Source organism: Diabrotica undecimpunctata, chromosome 6, assembly GCF_040954645.1.
Source record: "Diabrotica undecimpunctata isolate CICGRU chromosome 6, icDiaUnde3, whole genome shotgun sequence".
In the NCBI taxonomy this organism is placed as follows: Eukaryota; Metazoa; Arthropoda; class Insecta; order Coleoptera; family Chrysomelidae; genus Diabrotica; species Diabrotica undecimpunctata.
In genome coordinates, this window is record NC_092808.1 from 44,949,907 (window position 1) to 44,960,147 (window position 10,241).

Below are 10,241 nucleotides of genomic sequence, written 5' to 3' on the forward strand. Positions count from 1 at the left end.
GATTCGTAAAGAAATTGAATGCCAAAATAAAGTTTTCATTAAAATAACTGTTCGCATTTTTTATTACTTTCAGATTAACTTCTTGCTAATTAATAGGTTCACATTAAAAATGTTACTTATACATCTTAATCATCGATCTCAAAATGAATGCGTTATAATTAACCAGAATGTAGTTGGTCGTATAAAGTGCTTTGTACACTCATCAACCAAACACTCATGGTACATTTCTTAAATGGTATACCAAGAATAAATTAAGTTGATGAATCAAATTGATGAAGTCATAGTCATTTACCCTCTTAAAAATATAATGGTCGTCCATTAATTAACCACTTTGTGCTGTCGGTGAAAGGAAGTCAGGGTGATAATAAATAGGAAAATTAATAAGGTGCGTGAAGTAAAAGAATTATATTTTTTTTATGTTGTAAGATGTATATTGTATTACGGTAGAGTTAAAATTCCTCGTTTAAATAATGTTTAATATGTTGAGCGATGCTACGAAAAAAACTAGTGCCGATCAAAACGACCGAGAAACCGACAAGGCCAGTGAAAGGGACGTAAATTTGATCAACATGAAAAAAAAACCAATGAACCGAGAAGTGCCAGAAACCAAGAAAATAGACACGCCAAAAAACACAACCTAATGGATAAGAAGCAAAAAGAAAAGGCGAAAACCAAAAAAGAGGACTAACGTAAGAAATCGGTATATGATGGTATGTAAAAACCATGCTAGCAGTAGGAAAATGCAAGAAATAGACCAACAGAGGAGAAACTATGAATTGGATAACTTAGCATTAAAAGAAATAGACGAAAAATAAGGGGAAAATAGAGCCGGAAAGATTCACACAATACTATTCTAGAGAAGACAGACCAACAAGAAATGGATAAATAAAATTCTTAATTTTAGTGCAATTTTCGTAATATTTTGGAAAATAATCTGCCTATTGTTGGTATTACTGCTCTGCCACTATAATTTGCTGGAGCAGGTTTTCTAACTTTTTTATGTATTGGAGAGATGTAGCACTGTTTCCATTACTTTGGATCTTTTTCGCTTTTTAAACATGTTTTAAATAAACATACAGTTAAAACTTTAGTTATAAGTTAAACATACAGTAGCATAACGTTCTGTACTGTACAAATTTTGACGACACTTGTAAAAGTTTTAACTATATGTTTTTATGTACCTAAATACAATGGTGAAGTGTTTTAACTTCTGTATGTTTTTTTTAAACGATGGTATACAGCCAACAACTGGGATTTTCCCATTAATTTTTTCATGTTTTAACTGTTCTGTAAAACATTTCAGTGTCCATACTGCATCTATTAGTTTCTATTTACTTATATAATATTTTTCTGTTTAAATACTAATATGTAAATCCTCCATCTATATATGAACACTGAATAATATTTTCTTTCATTACCGGGTGGTATTGATTCGAGTGGTGTCAATATATAAAACAAACATGAAATTCAGTTGCACTTTGCGGATTATTCTGCTGAATGATTAATGGCAGTACCTCCATCAAACCAGTTTTAAATACATTACAGAGACATCTGATAGCACATAACAAACGTAATCTCGGTTGCCTTGGAGATCTTTCTACTTCATTTACAAACAAATCGTAATTAATTCAATAAAAATAATGAATGTAACTCAAGAATATTGGAGGTTTGTTCTTGTTATAAATTAATAGTAAAATCAATTCCCCGGTAAAAAGACATATAGAAAATATGTTAATATATATATATATATATATATATATATATATATATATATATATATATATATATACATATATATATACATATCTATATATATATATATATATATATATATATATATATATATGTATATATATATGTATATATATACATATATATATATATATACATATATATATTTATATATATATATATATATATATATATATATATATATGTATATATGTTTGGTATGAAAAGTATGTATTCCCAAAATCATTTCTATCGTCAAATCAAAGGTGCCCCAATGGCTTCTCCCCTCTCTCCCATAATAGCTGATATTTTCATGGAACATTTCGAAACAGCAGCCCTGTCCTCATTAAATCTCAAACCCACCTACTGGTTACGGTACGTTGATGACCTATGTAATTTGGCCCCATGGTAAAGACACATTAGATCTCTTCCTTTCCCACCTGAATGGAATACATCCTAGTATTCAATTCACGATGGAAGTTGGGTCTGAAGCATCTTTGCCATTCCTTGATGTTCTTATTCAGAAAAAGCCACCTCACAGTTTTTCTTATTCCGTGTACCGAAAGCCAACTCATACAAACCGTTATTTTAATGCCCAGTCACATCATCACCCCACCAAACTAAATTCACTTGTCAACACTCTCATTTCTCGTTCCATAAGACTTCGCGACAACAATCATAGATCATCCGAAATCAATTCAATAAGGCAAACACTCTTACAAAACGGCTACCACAAAACCTAAATCAACAAGAGCATTCAAAAACATCTTAACCCCATTCCATCCAAAAAAGATACCTTGCCGCCGGATCAACCCAAAATCTTTCTACCTTTTATAAAATGTGTCACTGACAAGATTAGTAGAACTCTTCTTTCTCTAAACATCAAAACCATCTTCAGTACTCACTCCAAGTTGTCCAATCTAAAAGGTATAAAATTGCAAAATCCATAAAATAATATAATAAAAATGTACATTTTAATAGCTGTATCTTTTTGTATTTGAAGCATATAACCTATACATTATAAGGGCATGGCAACACTGCCAACACAATAATTCGTTCTATGAAATTTAATTTACAGCTAATTTGAGGCTATCTTCACTGGCACCAAATGTAAAAAACTTCCTATATATTATATACATATATACACTAAAAAACATCTCAAGTCAGAAGTTTTGTACTCCATCGAGTCCAGGAGATTTCCAGTAATTCTTTCATAATATTTGAGACTTCTTTAGTAGTGATGGATTGGTATGGACTAGTAATATAGTGTTGACAATATTGTATCGTTTCTTTGATCTATCCAGCATGGATGTTAAGGGCAGCTGGTGTGGATAGTTGATTTCACCAAAAGTCATGAATCTCTTCTTCGCTTGGATAAGACTTATTGACACTTTCTACAGTGGAATTGAGTTTCCGAGAGAACGCCTACTCAGCATTCTCAAAAAGTGCATTTCCGGTTGGTACTAACTTTGTAACTTCTTAGTCGTCCTAAATAATCCAGGCACTGTTAGTATGGGTTGTTTTCTGGATCATATTGTCAGTGTCCTGCAGCCCTTAGCATTATTTCTTCAGCTTCTCTGATTACTTTCCTACTTGTTATTCCTGGTGTATATTCTGTGATTGGATCGATATCCCAACGCATTAATGCAATCTTCCTTAGCAGTCTTTTTTTTTCAGGTTGAAACTCTGTTATCTGTCCTTCCGACATTAGTACCCCGACGTGTTCTGATCTTAATTCCCATTACAATAGCAATTACAGCTTCGCAATGAAATGATATAATTGCTGGATAAATATCCAAGAACTGTAGCAATGCATCGTATATCTCAACCCACGTTGTTTCACAAATAGTTTGTTTAGTTTAGTTTCTTTGTGTTGGGGACATACGTCTTTAATTTTCTCTATCATAAGGTTTGATATCTTGCCTTAACAAATTTTTCTACTTTATCTATTGTGACATGTATTTGTCTAATATAGTAAACAACATGATTTTAAAATTGACTGATTGAAACCATATGACACATAGCACATATGCAAAGCGAGGTATTCACATTCCGACTTGTGGTCCAACCTCCTAAGTTGGATCTGATATCGGACCGTGAGTGAGCTTGCTGGATTGTTGGAAATCTAGTTGTACGTGTTTGAACATTTAGAGGGATGATTAGAAGGTCCAACCTTCGACTGGCGACAGAGTAGGAGCGTGAATGAACGAGTCGAAAAAAAGGTCAAAACTTAAGTTTACTTAAAACTCCTAAGTCAGCGCTTGACCTTAGATACCTACTGCATGCCTTCAGTAATAAACAGTGAAGGAATTTGTGAATTTATTGATATTTAGAGAAATAGTCTCTGTTTTTTAGGATACTGGTAGTGCTCTATACGCAAACCGAGATGCGCGGAAAACAGTCCAACAACACCTGTTATTTGTATTTTTATTTAGTGTTTGAAGTTAGTCGAATGTTATCCATCACAGTTTGCACACTTGGCGGGTTGCTCTCGTGTGAATGTGCACTATAATGCCCTGTAGTTTTAAACTAGTTATAAAGTTAAGAAATCAAGGTATGACGTGCTTCGTGGTTTTTAGCCATAAGCGTAGCAAAAAAATTTGGGAAGGAAATAATTGGGAGAAATTGTGAGATACTTTTATTGTGCTTCACCATCAAGAAACTCTTTTATAATAACCGTATATCCATTTATTAAGCATACGAATCAGGTAGTGACTTATCGGGTCCTTACTTCGTAAAATACAAGGTTAGAAAATCCGTTTCCTTAAATTAGAAGTAATATAGAGATAAAAATTTGATCACATTTTTGATTGATCTTAGACTATTTTGGCGTGTCAGTAATATCCAATTCCAAACCAATCTCTAATGGTTCCTAAAGTATGGGGATAATTGCCACACGACTTAAGGGATAATTTCTTATAACACAAACCCTATCTTTTTTTTTCACTGATCTAACAACTGATGATGTTTAATGCCCAGGGAGGAGACAAACATTTTTACGGAACCAGCAACTATTAACAAATTCCTATAATATACTTGACAATCTTGTTAAGCGTAGGTACTATCGGGACAGCAACGTTAACCCTAGTACCACAACATGGGGTCGCCCGTGACCTTGCAGTTTCATTTTTCTTAAGCACGCTTGCACGCAGTTAAGACACTGGGCTGAAATTCCACGTAGCTTCAGTTCTCGTTTGTAGGTTCTGGTGTGTGTACGTATTTTTTGACCTGACTTTCGTTTTCGCGGATAATAGGATTTAAATTGGTTTTGACCCCACGTTTTGGTTTACGTTATAATATTTTGCGGTAAGCTTAATTTATTACTTTTTGTTTTGGTTGTTTAAATAATGATTTATTGTAGGAAAATGGCTGATAAAAATTTAAGACGAAGTGCATTCCAACTGCAGTATGAACGACGGCGTCCTCATACTGAAACAGAGCTTTGGGACGAGTTATACAAAGACGAGAATGACGATCTGGCATACGAGGAGTCCTTAGATGAAAACGATAGCGAAGACGAAGATGTCTTAATCAACGATTCTGCATCTGATGAATGTACTATTAGAGAATTACAGGAGGGAACAGACAATAATGAGAAAGCTATGGAAACAGATGCTACAGATGACCGTCCTGGATTTTTTGCTCGTAATGGTTTTAAGTGGTACTCGCAGCCATTAATTTCAAAGAAAACGAGGACCTCGGTAAAAAATTTAGTTATACAAATGGCCCAAAACAAAAATGTAAAAACACTAAAAGCCCGAAAGAAATATGGCAGCTATTTTTTACCGATGACATTTTAGAGATAATTGTCAACAGCACGAATAGAGAAATAGAAATTCAAAAATCAAAATTTACTTCGGAACAACGAGACGTACAAGAATCACATAAAGCAGAACTTATGGCTTTGTTTGGGCTTTTATACTCTGCAAGACTTCTAAAAACAGCACATCTTTCCCTCGAAGACTTCTGGTCAGAAAAATTTGGCTTAGCAATATTTCGCAATACACTGACAAAATACTGGCTTGAATTTCTTTTAAAATGCTTGCGTTTTGATGACAAAACAACTCGAGCAGAAAGAAAAACTGTCGATAAATTCGCACCAATAAGAGAAATATGGGATCTACTTATAGAAAACTACGAAAGCTTGTATACTCCCTATGAATATGTAACTACAGATGAGCAGCTATTAAACTTTAGGGGTCGATGCCCATTCAAAATGTACTTACCTAACAACCCTGACAGATATGGTATTAAAATTATTATGATGTGCGACGCCAAAACTGATTATATGTGTTCTGCAATTCCTTATACAGCAAAAGATCCAAACAGAAGGCCTGAAGATGGTTCTATTCCAACGCAATATGTTATGAAACTATCGAAAACAATAGCATGAACAAATCGTAACATAACAATGGACAACACCGGTTTTCATCGATCGAGTTAGCAAAAAAACTTCTTGAAAATAAACTTACCATGGTAGGAACTCCCCGCAAAAATAAAAGAGAAATACTGGTACAATTTCTAGATGTAACGCAGTGAAATCCACTCATCAGCGTTTGCTTTTTCAAAATATGTAACTTTAATATCCCATGTTTCAGAAAAGAAAAAATGCGTTCTACGTACACGTTCTATGCATTTTGGAGACGAAATAAATGCAGAAACAAAAAAAAACGGAAATTACAATATTCTACAATTCGACTAACGGTGGGGTCGATACGTTTGATCAACTCTGTCATTCGAAGACAGTTGCTCGAAAGACGAAAAGGTGGCCTTTAAGGATTCTGTATGGAATGTTAGATGCTGCTGGAATCAATTTTTTTGTGTTACATAAATTTCAAACATTGCCGAATTGTAAAGTCCGTTCTACTTTTCTCAAAAACTTAGCTGATTCTTTTGTGGAAGATTATATAAAGCAAAGAGTAGAAAATAACCGACTGCCAAAACAGTTAAGACAATCTCTGAGACAATACCTTGGATATCCTGATGAACTACCACCCCAAGAGCCACAAAAGCGTTCACGTCGTTGTGATTTTTGTCCAAGATGTCGTGACCTTAAAGGACGCCATATTTGTATTTGTGACAATTTTGATCATTGTGTATTTTTATTTTGTTGTTTATTTGTTAATCATACTCTTATTTCCGTATTTACTGTAGAAACAATAAACTCTCATATAATAAACTATTTAAAAATGAAATAGTACCAAATACATTTTTTTATTTCATATTTGAGTAAGTTTTTATTAGGGTCAAAGGCGACCCCACGTTGTGATTTATGTTCCAGTTCTCTCACGTTGTGGTTCTAGGGTTAATTAAGCACATTGAATACATTTTTTATCATAAAAAAAAACTTAAAATTCATCATTTTGTTTGGTGCATCGTCTTTTAAAATGTGGACTTACTATCTTCACTAAATTCATGCTCAGATGGTGGATTTACTGTACTATAATTAATTCAATAAAAATAATGATCGTAACCCATCAATACCGAAGTTTCACATTTCTTGTTTCAATTTATTCCTTGCATTTGGTTCAAAGTGGTTAACCAGCAGCGCCCCAAAACCCGCAATGAATCGATGAATATTTATTGTTTTTTGTTTCAGCTCTGTTCTCGATTACTGTATAATTGAAGGTTTATTCCCTGCTTCGACGAAACAGCTTCGAATATCGAAGTATCATTAAGAGTCAGAAAATTAGAGCTTGTTGAAAACGGGTAATAAAAAAATTGCAAATATTCTTTGTTTACTTTTATTAAGAAATTCCAGGAATATCAGGAATTAAGCTGAAAAGTATTTGTAAAATAATATTTTTTCCATAGCTAATGTTAAAGTGTTGCTATAACAACTGTTTTGAGTAGATAAAGTATCACTTTAACCGCAAGGGTAGATAAAGTGACACGTTAACAGCAAGAGTAGATAAAATATTTTAACTTTTTATTATTCAATAAAATTTACAAATTCAAACACATTAAGGATTAAAAACAACTGACATTTTACAATTAACATTATTAGAAATATCTATTTGTGGAGCATCACAACTTGTACTCGTTTGCTTAAACACTTGAATCCAGGTACTGCATTGATTTTCTGGTCCGCCAAGTATACACTGGGATACAGCAATCTTATTGCTGATTGACTCTTTAATGTAAGATTCTGCAGCAGATGACGATTTTCATCTACCTAAACGTTTAATACTAGATCAGCTCCAGAATTTGCGAACATAGTAGCTGAAGAACGACGGAAACAATGCCCCGTGTACATTTCTGAATTTGCAAGTTTCAAAAAATCTGCAATCTTCTTGGGGATATTATATATAGTGGTTATCCCAACCAGTTGAGTAGTGGCCTTTTGCTGTCGGTAATTTACAAAAAACTTACTGAAAGGTACGTTTTTGGGGCGCAAGGCAATATACTTTCTCACAATTTCCAAGAAACTCAGTCCAATTTTCTTGTCAATAATACAAAACGACCTTTCCTGCTTGGTTTTAGTATCAGATAATGAAACGATTATCACCGATTTTCTGTCGTCCACGTTAAACACTTCTAACTTGTACAATTCATCTGACTTAGTCGCCACACCAAAAATAGCAATAACTTTCATCAAGAAATAGACGTCATCAGGAGCTTCTGTCAGAAATTTAATAATGTCATCTGACTCCAGGATTTTGGACTTTTTAGCTTTGTATCCTCCACTCAGGTTTTTTAGTAAGGTGGTTAACTTGCTGAATTTAGAAAGTCACAATTTTCATTCACCAACAACGTACGGTTCAGCATCGAATTATACGATCATAATGACGATGGCATCGCTTTCTTCGACTTTTCAGAAAAATACGCCAGAAGTATTTTTTCACTCACGCCATTGATATTCTTAATGCTTTTCCATTTTTTAAAAGACTGGTATTCTTTCTCATACATCATCCTATATTTTTGTGGCAACAATAAACTTTCTGCTTCCAACGCTGCATTTTCTACATCTGGTGGCAGGTTTTCCTTTTCTTGTGTCAATTCTTTTCCGTCCATTTCGTATTTATTCACTTTGTACACAAAATGCAACAATATTCTCCGCAAAAACCAAAAGGTAACATTTGTGTGACATTTATTGACAGAGTAATAATTCATATCCCTAGCACACAATTGCGATTTTTGTTCTAAAAATTACAATTTTTTTTAAAATTCTATTCTTCACCTGAACTTAAAGTCTTGCTATAGAAAAAAATGTATTGCACACGACGATAAAATCGCATTATCTTCTTGAGCATAATTAGCGTCTCGACTGACGTCTCGACGCAAAAAAACGCTCTCGAAGATAAAGTACAATTTTATCGTCTTGTACAATAAATAACTATTATTTGGTAGGCTTTAGTATCTTAAATAAGGTTATATATTTAGAAAATTATAAAAGCAACATTTTGAAATATAATCCGTATAGTATACAATAAAATTGCGGTCACTTGCGTAATGTATATTATATCATAAAAAGTTTTTAACCACTTAGTATACTTTAAGATACCGTTACAGTATAAAATAGCGCTTGTTAAGATGTGGGTACACCCCTAAATAAAACTATGTATAATATATATCCGTAATATATATCCGTATATAATAATGTATCCGTCGATCGGATTAGCCAAGCGGGCTGGGCGGCTGGCTTCTCCTTCGCTTCAATGCGAGAGATGTCAGTTCGATCCCCAGCTCGGTGTGCAGAAAACAAAAAGGCTAACGCAGCAGTTTAAAATTCTAAAATGAATCTGCGGCTTAGTCTAGAATATGCTGGTATCTGATCGGCCTATGGTGGAGCAGTACGGCAAGAGATAAGGGCTTGCGGCTAGGTGATACTCCTCCATAGATCCCTACCGGAAGGGCGTGGAACGCCTAAATACCGGGTATATATATATATATATATATATATATATATATATATATATATATATATATATAATATAGTATTTTTGTTAGAAATATATAATATTTCTATAGATTTAATTATTATAGTATGAGATATATACATTTTCCTATGCAAAACAAGTTTTACTAAAAAGACCGACCAATTTAAACTACCCAAAATTTGACTAATTTTTTATCTGTCTTTTACTGCAGTCACCCGCTGAAATAGCAGCATAAACACGCAACTGAAATGTTACCGTATTTTTTCCACTAAAAGCATATGTTCTAAATTTTGAATTAGGTCCCTGCCATGCACAACTGATTTGTATTGCGTGTTTAGGACTTTAATTATTATCAAGCGCCTCTAATCCTTGTACTAAAAATCTAGGAAATGTCATGGGAACTAGAATTAGTTAAGCAGGCTGAAAATTATATGGATGACTTACAATTATTACGCTTTTAAATTTTTCTCTTATTCGTGTTTCCTAGTATGACGTTATAAAACATTTTTAAAGAAAATATTGATCATATCTATGTATTAATAAAACATTAAACACTTTTATTTTCAATACTTTCACAAAATTTTTAATAATTTATTATCAATATAGTTGTTTTGGCAGAGTGCCTTTCTC